The following is a 15,453-nucleotide window of genomic DNA, read 5'->3' on the forward strand; positions in this document are numbered from 1 at the left end:
CTCCCAAAAGCAGTGCCAGGCACTCCTGATGGTGGCGGTGGCATTTCACACCCTCTTGAACTGTGCAAGTAACACCCAACAGCCCCGTGCCAGGTGTTACCCCCAAAAGGAGGGACAGATCCAGCAGTGCTGTTGGATCAGTGAGTGTCAGAAACACAAGGCAGCAGCAGCAGAACTGTGTTAGTGAGAATATTTTGGGTTCTTTCCTGGTTGTCTTTTCTTTAAGCTCTCCACAGCAGCTCAGGTCAGCTCTTATTACCTTCAGCTGTCCCTCCTGTCCCCTGGCACAGAGCATTGAGACACAGACAGTGAGAACTTTGAGATGGCACGATAAATAAAATAGATGCTGTTATTGCAGCCCTCTCCTGTTTGCTGCTGCCATGGTTTCTCTTCTCTTGTCTGACTTATTGCTGATGTCTCCTGTCAGCCCAGCTTGCCTCTCTTGGTGATGTGATTTATGGGCCGGGGAGGCAGAGCAGAAACACGGCAAAATTGCAAATGAGGGTGCTGGGAGGAGCACGGGGGGAAAGACAGGGAGCGATTGTGATGAGGATGTGCGAACGGGTCCTCGTCCCACAGCTCTGTGACAGGGGCTGGGCTTGGGGACAGCGTGCTCAGACAACCGAGCAGCCTCGCTCCAGGGCTCCAGCTCAGCACCTCCGGGCTGGGAGAAGCAAAACCTGGAGCAGGGACACCATCCCTGCCACTCCCCAAGGTGAGCTCCCCATTCCATCAGGGGCTGGCACCTTGTCTGAGAGGTGCAGGCAGCAGCCAGCCCTGCCCAGATCCCAAATCCATCCCGTTCCTTCTGCCTCCAGGAGTTTGTCCTCTCTCATCCCTGTTCCTCTGCAGCCAAGGTGGTTTGGATGTGGGCAGGACACGCAGGGGAGAGAAGGCAGAGCTTTGGGAAGCTGTCCTTGCTGGCGGCCCTGCAGCACGGCAGGATGATGCTATTTTCATTCCCCGTGATAATTGAAAGCTGTTCTGCTCGGTCCTGCAGCCTCCTCAGGCTCCAGGCACCTCTCACACGTCCTTCCTGCTGCCAGCCCAAAAGCTGGGAGGGATGTGGAAGTGCCCTGCAAACAATCCCTGATTTTGGGTGGATTTCATTGCAGGAGCAGGGCTGGGGACAGGGACTCATGTGGGTCCCCTGTGTCACCCTGCAGAGCACTCCCAGGAGTGTGAGTGAGTAACTGTGCCGGGAAGGGGAGAGAAAGCCCAAAACATTCCCTGTAATCCTCCCCAAAACTCAGGGAGAAGATGAGAAACGAGGATTTGCGTTAGAAATGAAAATTAAACCAGTGCCTGGTTTCATTCCCTTGCACTGAGCAGCACAGGAATTCCAGAGGCTGCTCCGAGGCAGATGCTGCTGCTTTAATCTGGTTTTTTGGCCAGTTACACACACATGTACCAGTCCTGCTTGGATTACACTTTTCAAGGATTACAGCTCAAATCCAGCAGGGCTTTTAATGCCTGGAATGGGGCAGAGCAGCTGACATTAATATATTCCAGGAGTGCAAACCCAGGCAGCACTGGGATCATCATTAGAGAGTCTGATAGAGGATTATAATACAGCTTGGAGAAATCAGCCACACTGCTGCATCTCCAGCTGGGGATTTTTTTTTTCCCTGGGCCATGGCACCTGCTCGTTGAGCAGTTCTAAGTTCTGGATAATTATTCCAGGCAAAATCTGATGAGTGGAGCCACTCTGGAATGCTAATGGACACTGCTGAGCCTGCCCAGGGGCTCAGAGTGCTCTGCCACGCAGGGAATCCCAATGAGTGCCCTTGGGAGCCACCTGAGAGGGAGCCAGTGCAAACTTCAGCTCGGGAGACTCTGCAAATGCACAAATCAACAGCAATTTCCAGGAGATGGCAAGGGGAACCAGGGAATTCTGCTGCTTTGTGTTGTGTTTGTGCCTCTGGTCAGTTTGACATCCAGCTGAAGAGACAAAGGTGCTGTATAGGTATATTTATACAAATTACATCTAAAGATTTGGTCATTTGGGGTGCCCTAGGAATCCTAAAATGCCCAGGGGATCCATCCCTAGGAATTACTGTATTTTCCCAATCTTTTTCCTCTTTCCCAAGATAAGGGACAATTGTTGCAGGAGATTGAGTTTTGGGGGTGACTGAATTACCATTTATCAGCATCCACAATGCAGAATCTTAAACAGTTAAGATCAAAATACATGAAGAAAAAAAAACCCAAAACTCCCAATTCCTTTCTTTTCCAGTCCTCTCAGGAAATTCTGGGTGATGCAGCGATTCCCCAGCTCCTGGATCAAAACATCTGTTTGCCATAATACAAATCTGACAAAGCAGAGCAGGTAATTGCTCCTGTCAGCTGAGCAGGGGAGGAAATCTGTAGGAAAATCAGCGTTTCCTTGAGCAGGGAATGCCAGCTGGAAGGGAAGCTGCTCTGCAATGCCATGAGCAAGGAGGTGCCCCCAGAACCAGGACATTTGGGGTTTCATTCCATTTTTCCTGCCTTGGGAAGGGTTAAATCTCTGCTGCTGAGGTTTGTTCCTCATCCCATGTGGAGAGGGTGCTAATTGAACTGAAAGGCCCAGGGATTAGCAGGAAAACTGGTGAAAATGAATCAGAAATGAGGAAAGGGATAATTGGCTTCCATGTGCCCAAAGCCATGAATTCCCCCGGGTGAGGAGCACCTTCCTTGTGCTGGGGGTTTGGTCAGGGACCTGCAGCTGGGCCTGGGACCAAATTTGGGACAGTGTGTTGGACAGAGGAATCCTTGGGTGAGTACATCCCTCCACAACTTCCTTGGAGCAGCTCCAGCACTGTGGAAACACAAGGAGTCCTGGCTGGAGGGATCCTCAGCATTCCCTCTGCAGAGCCTGGGTTTGGAGGCTGTTCCAGGGAATAAACTGGACATCCCTGAGGTCCACCCATCCTTCTCTCTGCTTTGGGTCGCTGGTGACAAGGGAGAGTGAATGTCACCTCCAGTCTGGGTGTGCCTGAGTCAGCGGTGTGGGTGGAGGAGGGACACACCAGTGGTGACAGCAGCAGCAAGGAAGGGTCAGGCTCCTGTTAAAATCAGGCTGGGGAGGATTTTGAGGTGGATCAAGGCCAGTTCAGTGACGCTGTGTAACTCCTGTGTTTGCTTGAGCATCTCCTCTGAAGAACAATTGTTGAGTATTCAGTCGGGTTTGGAGCAGGCTGTCCAGGGAAGTGCTGGAATCACCATCCTTGGAAGGGCTCAGAAATCACTTGGATGTGGTTTGGTGGTTGGACTCGATGATCTTGGAGGTTTCTTCCAGCCTAAGTGATGCTGGATTCCACATCTGCACTGCCAGGGCTGTGACAGCCCAGCTTCCCTTGGCTAAACTGAGCCTGGATATTAAAGCTGTTTTTAATTTCCGTGTGGTTAATTATAAATATTTTACCTCTTGCTCAGGACAGAGGATCAGGCCGGAGCTGTAATGATGTGTAATCTCTGAGGCTGCTGGTTTTCCAGGGGCTCTCTAGGACACTGGAAACCCTTTGGAGTGAGGCTGGCAGCCAGGTCCAGATCCTCCCTGGAGCACTCCTTCCCTTGCTGGCCTGAGGGATGCACAAGGGTTTGTGGCATGAGGATGTCTGGCAGAGCTTCAGCAGCTCTGTGGCTGTGGCCAGGCACTGGCAGGGATGAGCTGAGCTCAGCTGAGCCCTCTGAGAGCAGAATCCTTTTATCCCATCTCTGTTTGAAGGTAGAGAGAGCCGAGGATGGCTCTGCTGCTGCACAGAGAGGTGAGTTCAGCTGAGGACTCTGGCTTGAGTCATCTTGGCCAAAAACCACTCTGGGTAAACTTTCCATTCCAGTAGATTGAGGAAAGCAGAAATGAAGCTGCTTTGGGGATTTGGGGGGATGGCAGAGGCTGATAAAACATTGAAGAGCCAGGCCATCTGTAACTGCTGCATGGGCTGGGGAGCACAAACACCAACTGGGCACAGCAGGAGGGGCTGCTGGCTTGGCCTGCTGGACACAATCCTCCAGGAAAAGTGGCCAGGGTGACAGATGGCACCGTTTGCTAGGAAATCCATCCCTTTTTCTCCCATTTTTTTGGCACTCTCACAGTCAATAATGTGCAGAGGAGAGGTGGGAAGGCCCAGCACTGGCTGTGGACCTGGGGCAGAGCTCTGCTGTATCCCTGTAACTCCATTTAAATAGATTGCTGTTACACACACTCTTAATTAAAGGAAAGTGAAGGAAACTGTTTCCCCGCGGATTTGGTGTTGATGTGGGACAAAGGAAGGAGTTGTAATGAGATTTCCATCTTGGGAGGTGCAACCCTGCCTTCAAGGGCTGCGATGAGTAATTGATGTCTCCTTGCTCAGTCCTTTCCCGGGGGGCACAGGACACTGGGAATGCTCTTGGGTCCATCTAGTGGAATAATTAGTCCCAAGCAACGTGAGAAGCCACCTACAAATTAAGTCCTTAATTGCCATTTCAGTCTGGAGACAAGATGATTCCTCCCATTTTTGCCAAAGAAGGAACTCGGGTTGGGTGTAACACAAGAAAAGGCGAGGAAATTTCAATTTTCAAGTGCGGAGTGCAGAATCCTTGGGAGAATTTGGCTCCTTGTTCCTGCTGGGCTCCAGTGGGGAGTGGAAAGAGCAGCACAAAGGGATCTCTCAGGTTGTTTTGCTTGAGGTGGCCCGTGGCTACCTGGATCCTCCTGCAGAAGGGATCATAAATAGGCTGCTCTGATGTGTAAAAATGTTAAATGGGTAAAAAAGGAGGAAAAACAACAAACAATTACAGCTCGGAGCTCCTAAAGGCAGATCTGAGTGGCAGAAGTGATGCCCCAGGGAGGTAAAGAGGTTGGACAAGAATTCCTCCGGTCCTCAGAGGAATTCTCTGGCTTTGCTGCAATGTGGGATGGAGGGAAGGTCAGCAGGGACACGGGAACTGGGTAAAGAAACTTCCCTCGGGGTTGGAATCTCTGCACGACCAACAGGGCAAAATATTTCATGTTTCAAGTGTGATTTAAAAGAAATGTTGAGTTTTAAGATGATTCCTTTTGACATAGAAAGAAAAATGCTTCTCCCGGAGTCCTGCTTGGTTGTGCACATGGGGATTTTGGAAATCCTGGAGAGCCCCAATGTCCCAGGTGGGTGAGAGATTGTCCTGCCCTGGTCTTTCCTGGCAGCATCCCTTCCAGCTTGGAGGCAAGGACAGACGAGAAGGAGCTCAGGAGAAATTCCAATCCTAAATTTCCAGGTCACATTTTCATCTTCCTCCGCTGTTGTCACCCTGTTTGCACCTTGCCAAATAAGAGCTTTGCCTTCTGCTTCGCTGGGACTCCCGCAGAGCCTTGCTCAGCTTAAAGTTAGTCTGGGTCTAGAAAAAAAAAACCTGAAGTGATCTTGGACTCTCCCTGAGAAATTTGGTTCAATGCCACGGCATGAGCAGGCAGCCTGCAGGGTTTGGGAGCTCCCAGGTGAGACTTTGCCTTGGTGACCTTCTGGGACCTTCCATCCTGCCAAAATCTGGGATTGAAGGATTCCAGAGCTCCAAACCTCGCTGTTCCCTCTGCCTCCCCTCCAGGCAGCTCTAGGAACACATCAAATGTCTGATAAATAATGAGCTTTTTTTGTTCTTCTCCCCAAATATTTTTTCTGCCAAGCCTGCCACAGGAGAAGCAGGGGGGAAAATTCCGGGTGTTCGCCTCTGGAATGATGCGTTTTTGCATTTTCTTTTCCCTGTGTTTCCCAAACATCTTTCAGACTTTCTTTAACCTTTTCAAACTCCTCACAAGCAGGGCTCGCTGTGTTATTTCCACACTGAGTTGGCATTTTCACAGGAAAATAGCCTTCCCATAAAAATTGGGGATTTTCAGCAGTAACCATGGATTTATTGAAGAAAAGAATGGATTTTTCCATTGGGGGAATGGGAATATTGGCTCCCCAGCCAGGTGGGCACCTTGAAGCTGTAAACTGCCTCCCTCCAAAGAGATTTAATTATTCTGGAATGGTTTTTTGTTGGCTTTTTTTTTTTCTCTAAAATATTCCACCTTTTTATTTCCACCTTTTTATTTTCTCTTCCAATTTCAAGCCAACAAATACAAGATAAATCAACTCCCAATTATTTCCCCCCAACTGCTTCCCCCAGGGCTGTGCTGTGATTATGTGGAGATAAATAAATTTGGTTAAACCATGGTAAAATGTCCTGAGCTGCCTTTTATTATCAGGAAGTTTTGTTGGCAACTGGATCATTTGCTGACTTTTTTTTACATGATCTTAGTCCCTTGCATCTATTCATGAGATTATTCCAAATGTTATATCGGTGCATTTAAATTAAGCATGAAAGTGTTTTAGGGCTTTTTGCAATGATTGCTTATTTATTTTATTATCAATAATAAATTTCAACCCAAAGCTTGAAGCTTCCACTTCCAAGGGCAGTAAAAAGGCAGAGGAGAAGCAGCTGGTGGCACATAAAGAGCAGCTCTTCTGAAACAGGGCTGGGGTCGTGGGGAGGCTGCAAAGGAACTGAGCTGGGATTTCTGGGTTCTTCTCCCAAATTCTTTCTCTTTTCAAGGGAAATTTGTCTTCTCTGGGCTCCAGAGAAGGAAAGGAATGAAGCTGCTTGATATTGGGCTGAGCTTGCTGTGCTGTGAGGGGAAGTACTTTTGGTAGGGCTGGTTGGAAACGTGGCTCTGTTGTTATTTTTCATGACAAAATTTTGATTTTTGTAGAATTGCTGGAGGGTTTGGGTTGGAAGGGACCTCAAAGCCCATCCCAAGCCCTGCAATGGCAGGGACAGTGTCCACTGTCCCAGGCTGATCCAAGCCCCATCCAGCCTGGCCTTGGACACTCCCAGGGATCCAGGGGCAGCCACAGCTGCTCTGGGCACCCTGTGCCAGTGCAGAGAGTAAATTTCAGCCACATCTCTATTTCTCCTGGTATTTGTCTCATTTTTAATTCATTACATTTATGTCAGAGTATTGGTTTTGGATTCATTTTCATCCAGGCTTTTTGGAATGGGGAGAGGGACAAACCACCCCTTCCCCTTCAGCTCTGCTGGTTTAGGAATGTGAAATTTCCCTTCCCCAGGTAAAGCAACATCCTCCCAGGGCTGCTGCCCTGAGAATCAAACAGCACAGCTGGAGCAGGCCTGCAGCTCATCCTGGGCTGCCCAACTCCCTCCACACTCATCAGTGAGCTGTCTAATTGGGAAATTGATTAATTGACCGGCGAGATAATGGCCTCTCCTCCTGCATGGCTTCATTAGACTCTGCTCCTGCCATGGAGATTCCAGCACAGGAACCTTGGAGCTGCCCTGGCTTCAAAGGAAAAGGATTTCTATAGGATTTCTGTGGGGTTTATAGGATTGGATGAAGATAATTTGCAGCCCCATCCCTGGCAGCATCCAAGGGCAGGTTGGATGGGAATTGCAGCAGCCTGGGACAGTGGGAGGTGTCCCCATGGCAGGGGGTGGAGCTGGGTGATTTTTAAGCTCCCTTCGAATCCAAAGCTGTTTGTGATTCCAGGATTTTCCTGCACAAGGTGGAATGAATGAAAAGAGAGGGAAAAAAAAAAAATCAATGCACAGAACACACTCGGATGTGGCTGGTGTGGGATTTTCCCCCCACAGGAGCCAAGGCCAATCCTCCTGCCAGGTGTTTTATTCCAGCAGAACAATGTTGACACAAACCTGATTTCCCTGGAATATTCTGCCCCTTTAGGTCTTCCCTTCCCGGATCTGGCTTTTCCTGCATCCCCAGCTCCAGCAGGATGTGTAATGAAACCCCTAATGGGTTATGACAAGCAAAGGGCTCTGCAGCCTGCTACTTAATGCTCCTTTTCTTTGGGGTTTGTGCCTGAGAGATCCTCTGCTGGTTTGTTTTTCAATTACCAGGTACAGTTTTAGTGACAAAGACACTGTTTCCAGCATTTGGTAATAGAATCTTTATTATAATAATTATTTCAAATTAGAGGGTGAATGGAAATGCTGCTGACAGTGAGGGGTTATTAGTGCTGATTAAAGCCCCTGGCAGTGTGGGCAGGTATTAATAGACTGTTCCCTGCACATATTTCTCCCAGTCTCTCTCCTGGCTTTTATATTTTGGTTTTAGTAGTGCTGCTGTCCAGGGCATTTAACAGCAGTGTCAGGACCCAGCTGTGGTGTTATTCCAAAGCAGAAGGCATCAAACTGGGCAGTATTTTTTCCTGCAAGCTGCTGGGCTGTGCTGGTGCACTGGCACAGCCCCAGCAGGCACAGAAGCTCTGAGGATACTGAGGAGCAGGTGATGGATGTTTTGTGCTCTTGTGGAACCAGACTGGTCTGTACTGGAGCATTGCAGGGCTCAGTTGGGAGTTCTGTGGGATTTTTTGGTGAGGATTTCCTGAGATCCTGCAGAACCACCACAACCACTTTTCCCATGAGGTCACTTCCCCTCCCCTCACTCTTGTGTGATTCGAAAATGGAATCCCAGGATTGGCAGGTCTGAACACACTTTGGGAATGTAATTTGCTGGTTTGGTGGTGTTTTGGAGCAAACTCCTGGCTTTGTTTAGAATCATGGACTATTCTGAGCTGGAAGGGACCCACAAGGATCATCAAATCCAACTCCTGGCCCCACACAGGTCCCCCTAAAAATCATCCCCTGTGCCTGACAGCCTTGTCCAAGTGCTTCTTGAATTCTGGCAGCTTTTCCCTACCCTGAAGCCCATTTTAAGTTCTGTGTATCATGGCTTGATCTGATCTACTGCCACTTTTTCCTGGTGCCATCAGCGTTATTTTCCCAGGACAGGAAAAGAGGCTCCTTTATTTCACAGAGGAAAAGGCTTAACCCTGTCAGAGGAGGCAGCAGAGGGACAATTCTTTGGGGACAGCAGGAAATAAATAACACAGCCACTGCCAAAAGTGGCTCTGAATAAAGACCGGGGGGCTGAATCACCTTGGGGGCAGCGTAGGAGGAAGAGACAAAGCTGAAAAGTGCCTGCAGGGCTGAGGGATGGGGAGAGCAGGCAGGGAAGGACCAGGGAAAGGTGGATATGGGGTCAGCAGGGAGGGAGGGATCAGGGAAAGCTGGATATGGGGTGAGCAGAGAGAAAATGATCAGGGAAAGCTGGATATGGGGTCAGCAGGGAGGGAAAGGTCAGGGAAAGCTGGATATGGGGTCAGTAGGGAGGGAAGGATGAAGAAAAGCTGGATATGGGGTGAGCAGAGAGAAAATGATCAGGGAAAGCTGGATATGGGGTCAGCAGAGAGAAAAGTACCAGGGAAAGCTGGATGCAATTAAGCCAGTTTTTTGGTGCCCCACAGGACCCTGAATTTCTGCTCTGTGGTGTAGATTGGCAGGAGGACTCTCCAAACCGCAGCCAGCCTGGCCTTGGACACTTCCAGGGATGGGGCAGCCACGTGGGAGATGGAATTCTCTGTGCTGGAGCAAAGCTGCTCTGGTGCTCGTGGGCTGAGGGTGACTTTTCCCCGAGGTAGGATGGCTCCTGTTCCCAGTGTCAGGCTGATTTATGCTGCTGGAGACAAAGCTGGGCTGAATTCTCTCTGTATGAGAGGCACGTGAGCTTGCCTGTCCCAAGCTGGCTGCCAAACTCTTCATCTTGCAGGGCCTGTCCTCCTGCCATGCCCTCGGGGCTTTCCTAAATCTCCTTGGCTTGTCTAGTAGCTAAAATAAAAAAAATAATATTGAAAAAAAAGAGCAGAGCTGACAGCAGAGATCTTCCTGGAGGCTTCTGAAATCCAAATTAATGATGTCATCCGTGACAGTGCAGAGCCCTCCCTCCAACACCTGTGAAAAAGAAAAGGTAAAAGAAAAAGACTTAAAAATCAGGAGTTTGGGGTCTGTGATTGCACTCTCCACTGCTGTTAATTGGGATAATCCCCAACTACCTGTCACAAGAGAGCAATGCCTTGGGGTAAGGTGAAATCCTGCCTCTCACTCCAAGTGTAGGAGATGGATTTTATCAACAGCCACAGGGATGGAGACTCTCCTGTTTCATCTGTGCTGCATCTTGTCCTTCCCTGGGGTCGTCTTTGTGGTGAGGGCAGAGAGGAACCTGCAGGATGGAGGCTGGGCCACTTTAAAACTCAGGCCACAGGCCAATTAAAGAGCAGCTGGACTGGAACTCCAGGCCAAGTGGCACGTTGTTCATTTGTTCCACTGTTTCATAAGCAAAATGCCCTGCAAGGTTAATGAAAGTGCCAGGCAAGCTCAGCCAGGGAGAGGCCAGCTGACAAAAACAGGAGCTGACACTTCCCAACAAGCTCAAGAGTGAGAATTTGTTTAAATGTAATTAGTTGGTGGGGAAAAAGAAAAAAAAAAAGCAGAAGAATCCCTCTGGAGCCCAGGCCCTGTGAGTGTTTGCTGAGCCTTTAGATTGAACCAATACATCTTCCTGCACTCAGGGAAAAATCCCTCTCATCTCCTCGGAGAGGGGGATGAAGAGCTGGTGCTGCTGCTGGTGCCTCACCCAGAGGTCACACCAGTATGCACCAGTCCCTGAGGTGCCATTCCCAGCACCTGGGGCTGCCCAAGGGTCAGCAGGGCAGGCTGACATTCCTGGGGGAATTTCTGGTGTCATTTTCTTTGGCCCCAGGTATAAATACACAAACCATTGTCACCAAGCCCAGCCCCGTGGAGACCTGCAGCTCTGCAGGCAAATCTTGCTCCAGCCTTGCTCCATGGGGACTTTGGTTTGTGATTCCCAGTGAATTTTCCAGCCAAATCTTTCTTTTCCCCTTTTTTAACCTCCTCTACTGATCTCCCAGCCAACCCTCAGAGGGACTGGAGCCATCCTCTCCCTTCCTTTACCTCTTGTTTGCTTGTGTTTTGTTCATCCTTCCATTTTGCACTGTGAAATCCCCACATCTTTTTCTGGCCACCGCAGTGGTGTCATTATTGTCACCACACTGACAGGTTTTTGGGGTCCCTGGCTGGTCTCAGCCTGGCTCCAAGCCCTGAAGCTGCTCTGACCCAGGGCTTGTGACCTCTCCATCCCTTCCTGTGCCCCTCCAAGTGAAGGGTGCTCCTCAATGCTTCTTTTCCCACCTTTCTGAGAGTGCCAGGGAAAAGGCCCTGGGACTGCTGAGTGCCCAGGGGATGTGTGTGACAGTCACACAAACAAATGGCCTTGTCAGAGCAGGTGACAAGCACGGGAGCAGGTGGCACCATCGTTCCTCTCATTACTTTGTTGTCTTCAGGAGGGAGGAGAGCAAAGGCTTCAGGGGCAGAGCCAGCACTGCTCAGGAGGTGTGGGGCTCTCCCTGGCACCTCAGCACGCTGGAATTTGGGAAAAAGGCATCTCAGAACTCAGAGGGATGAGGTGATGTGGGGCTTTAGCTGGTGTCCCCTTGGATGTGAATGGCTGGGAGAACAAAAATCCCTGAGGATGCTGTGAGCCCAGGAGGGTGGGGGTGTTAGGGGTGGCACCCCCAAAGACCCCAAGGAAAAGCCCAGTGGTTCCATCTGTCATGGATTTAGAAGGGCTGAGGGAAGCCCTGCACACCCCCCACAGCCCCCACAGCCCCTTCAGCATTGCTGTTAAACCAGCTTTGGTCAAATACTGAAATTTACCCTTCTCTCTCCTTCCCTCCCCCACCAAGCAAGGGCCTGAAAATTGCACGTTCTGACCAGAAATTAAAACAGAACTCTTGCTGAAGCCTTTCATCATTAAGTGTTCATCACTTTGGAGTGTCTCCTAAGGTCAAGAGCATTTTGCCAGAGCCATTCATCAGCCAAGCTTTTGGTGTATTCTGCAGGGCTGTCCCTCAGGAGCCAAGGTCAGGCAGAAATACCCCGCTGAGGTGACCTGCTCATTACTCTGGGAAACAGCTTTTTGTCAATGAATGGCCCTCAGTGAGCATTTAATTTGGATTTAATAAGGCATCTAATGTTTGTTTAAAAGGACACTGTACCTTCAAGGTGTTTGTCATAATTGGATGGAGGATATTTACCCACAGCGTTTATTAATAAACCCCTCAGAAGATGGAAATTGAAAGCAGCTCCTTTAATGTCTTTGCTACCCAGAGGGATGGTGCTTGAAATTAGAGGAATCCCAGCTCCCCAGGCTGCGTCCAGAACTGGGAATGCTGGAGCTGGACCTGGTCTGTGTCTGATTTGTGTCACCTTTGTGGGGAGATGGGGACACCCAGGGGGATGGGGACACAGGAGATTGGGACACCTCTATGGGCACCCACATCCACGGGCTGGGAATGAACCACCCTCAGCCTAAGCCTGCAGGATCTGCCCTGCAAGGGGAAAAAAGGGAAAGCCCCGGGTTTATTTTTGGTGTCTCTCCTTCCACACCTCTTTCCAGGCATCTGTGCCGCCGAGCTGAGGCGCCTCTGCCCCCGTGCCAGGGCTGCTGGTGGCACCACGAAGGATCCCAGGGAGCTCTGTGCCAGGGAATGTCAAAGCCTCGTTGTCTTTTGATCTCCCTTGGGATGTGGAAAGCTTTAGGACTTGAGAAAATGGGGGGGAAAAGGAAAATAATGCTTTAATGCGCTGCCTCAGCCAGCTCCCCGTGGGGTTTGTACTCCAAAGGAGCAGGGTGGGGTCAGGGCTGCAGTTAAATAGGGACAAGGTTGTCACTTAAATAGGGACAGGGTTGTCCATGTGTGCTGCAGGCTGCAAAACTCGGGAATATCCATTTGGGAATGGCACAGCTTGCTGAGGAACCAGCCCTGCACCTCTCCCACACCTCAGCAAGGGGAAAAAAAAGATCCATCTCCCAAATTAGGGCTAATTTCCACCAAGACCTCACCAACCTGGGGTGCTCATGGTGGCAGAGCAACAAAACGTCCCATCCTTCTCCAATAATTCACTTGATTTTATCCACTGCTAAGTGAATAACTGCTCATGTGCCACCAACACAAAAAAAAAAGAAAAAAAAAAAGAAAAAAGAAAAAAGAGCTGATTTTTAACTCCAAAATGACATTGCCAAATCCCAGAGATTCATTCCGAGGATCATTAGGAAGAGTCTTAAAACAAGCCAGACTAATTTCAGGCTGTGTTGTTTGGGAAGCCCTGACAGAGAGATGGATGCTGTGGGAAACCATTAGGAATGGCAATTCATTTTTAATCCCATTACCTTGCCACACATCAGTTTTTAAATCAAGGGCTGCACCTTTCCAGATAATTCCTGCTGTTATTAGGTGCTGCTCAAGGGGGGGAGAATAGGTAGAATTAATTCTAAATATGTGCTATAATGTTAGATTGATTCCTTTATTAGCACCTTTTATAGTCAATTCTCTCCGTGGAAGGGCTCTGTCATATCTCCAGAAGACAAAAAAAGATGGCCAGGATGGTTTTAAATGAAGCCAATAAAGGGAGGAATTGGTGGATGTGGGGTATTTAACAGCAAATCGTTATGGATGGGCCACCAAACTGGGGAAGCAGGGACTGAATTAAGGCTCCTGAGATCTGACATCTTATTTGCAAGATAAAAAGCAGGCCCGGCTTGGGGACTGATGAATAATTTGGAGGTTTTAGCTGCGTTTCTAATGGTCCCTTCAGTCTGGGCTGCTTTGTTCTAAGGTGATGAATCACCCCGGGTTTTGTTGTGTCCTCCCAGCACAGCCACTGTCCCCAATTTTAACCTTTCTCCTCCACCCTGTTCCAGCAAAGCACGACCAAAATTATCTCTCAGATCAGCTTGTATCCATCCCAAATCCCAAGGGCCACGGAAGCAGCTACAATTTATTAGCAGCATCAGTGTATTTTACTGCTCATCTAAGAATATCATTAATATTCTTTCATCACCTTCTCCACAGCTTTAAAACCTCCTTCATAACATTGAGCTCACGCCTGCCGAGCAGTGAGTGAAATTTCAATTTTTTTATCGCTCAGAAAATCCCTGTGTTTTCACATTTTGCCATTGTGTCATAACATCTCAGAGGATGGGATGTAAAAATACCCCAAAACCAGATTTCAGGCGCCCTGGAACATTTCATTTGTGATTTTCCCCACTTGTGCATTTTCTTACACGAAAGGTGAAATGATTTGGAGCTGGTTGATTAAATTACCCCACTGTCACCGGATTCTGAGTCACTTCAAGATTGGTTTAATATTGAAAAATAATATTTCCCTCCATCAGCACCTTCCTGCTGAGGGTGATGCCCAGGACCTCAAGGTTTTCATCATCCCTGTGCCTGGCTTAAAACCCTCTTCTCCCTTTTTTTTTAGAGTAGGAAAATGACAATTTCCATAGGAATATTGTTCCATGCCATGGATGCTGATTTGTAGGGATTTATTCCTGCAATGAGAGCTCCTGAGCAGGGCCCCACTGAGCTGCAGCACACAGGAGGGAGGGATGCAGGGATGCAGAGATGCAGGGCAGGCAGCTCATGGCCAGGAATTTCACCTTCCTCATCTCCTTTCTCCTATTCCAGTGCACTTGGAACCAGCTTTCCTAATTGTTTTGCCCCTTGGTTTGGGCTCAAAGGTTTTTTTAGGTGAAGATCTTTCCCCATCCTGCAGGAATTGGGCTGCTGGTGGCTCTGGGATGTGTTTGGGGCTCAGGAATTCTGGCTCACAATCCATGGAGGAAACACAAGACCTCTCATCTTCCCCACAAGCATCTCAGGATCTCAGGAGCACCTCTGAGCTGTTCCTGATGACAAAATCCCCTCAGACACCCCCTGAGCTTCCCCAAACTCACCCAAATTCCCTTGGGGGAAGCATTGCCTGTGCTCCCTCATGTGCCATGGGGGATTTGGGGTGTTTGGGTGGGATTCCTAAAGGTGGAACCCGGAAAGGGGCAACTCTCCAAGGGCCAGAGCAGCTCTGCAATCCAGCAGAAATCCAGGGGGTTGGAATCTGTGTACTTGTCATGTAAATGTGTCCTCAGCAAGCTGCAACACAGATCCGGGCTTGAATTCCAGAGCACAGCAGGAAAGGGCATCCATCATCCTGAGTAATGGATTTCCTCTGGCTAATAGACCTGCTCCTGCATTTTCCAAGGGCAATGTCTTCACTGTCCCTCCTCTCCCTTCCTCGCTGGAGGCTCTCCAGGGATTGAGAGCTTCCCGTGGAGAGGGAGATGTGGTTGGGATGATCCAGAGTGCAGGAATTGCAGCAAAGCTCTGAGGGACAAGGGTGGGAGAAGAGTTTCCCTGTGTTCCTCGTGCCCTTCAGAGGCACAAGGGAATGGAGGAAGAGTTTCCCTGTGCTGCTCTGAGGGACAATGGGATGAGGGAAAAGTTTCTCTGTGTCCTTCTGAGAGACAAGGCAATGGGGGAAGAGTTTCCCTGTGTTCCTCATGTTTTTCTGAGGGACAAGAAAATGGGGGAAGAATTTCCCTGTGTCCTTCAGAGGGACTAAAGAATGGGGAAGAGTTTCCCCTGTGTTCCTTGTGTTTTTCTGAGGGATAAGGAAATGGGGAAGAGTTTTCCTGTGTTTCTCGTGTTTTTCTGAGGGACAAGAGAATGGAGGAAGAGTTTCCCTGTGGGGATCCCTGGATGTGGACAGGAAGAGCCACCTCAGCAGCGG

The sequence above is a fragment of the Passer domesticus genome, chromosome 18 (assembly GCF_036417665.1).
Source record: "Passer domesticus isolate bPasDom1 chromosome 18, bPasDom1.hap1, whole genome shotgun sequence".
Taxonomy (NCBI): Eukaryota; Metazoa; Chordata; class Aves; order Passeriformes; family Passeridae; genus Passer; species Passer domesticus.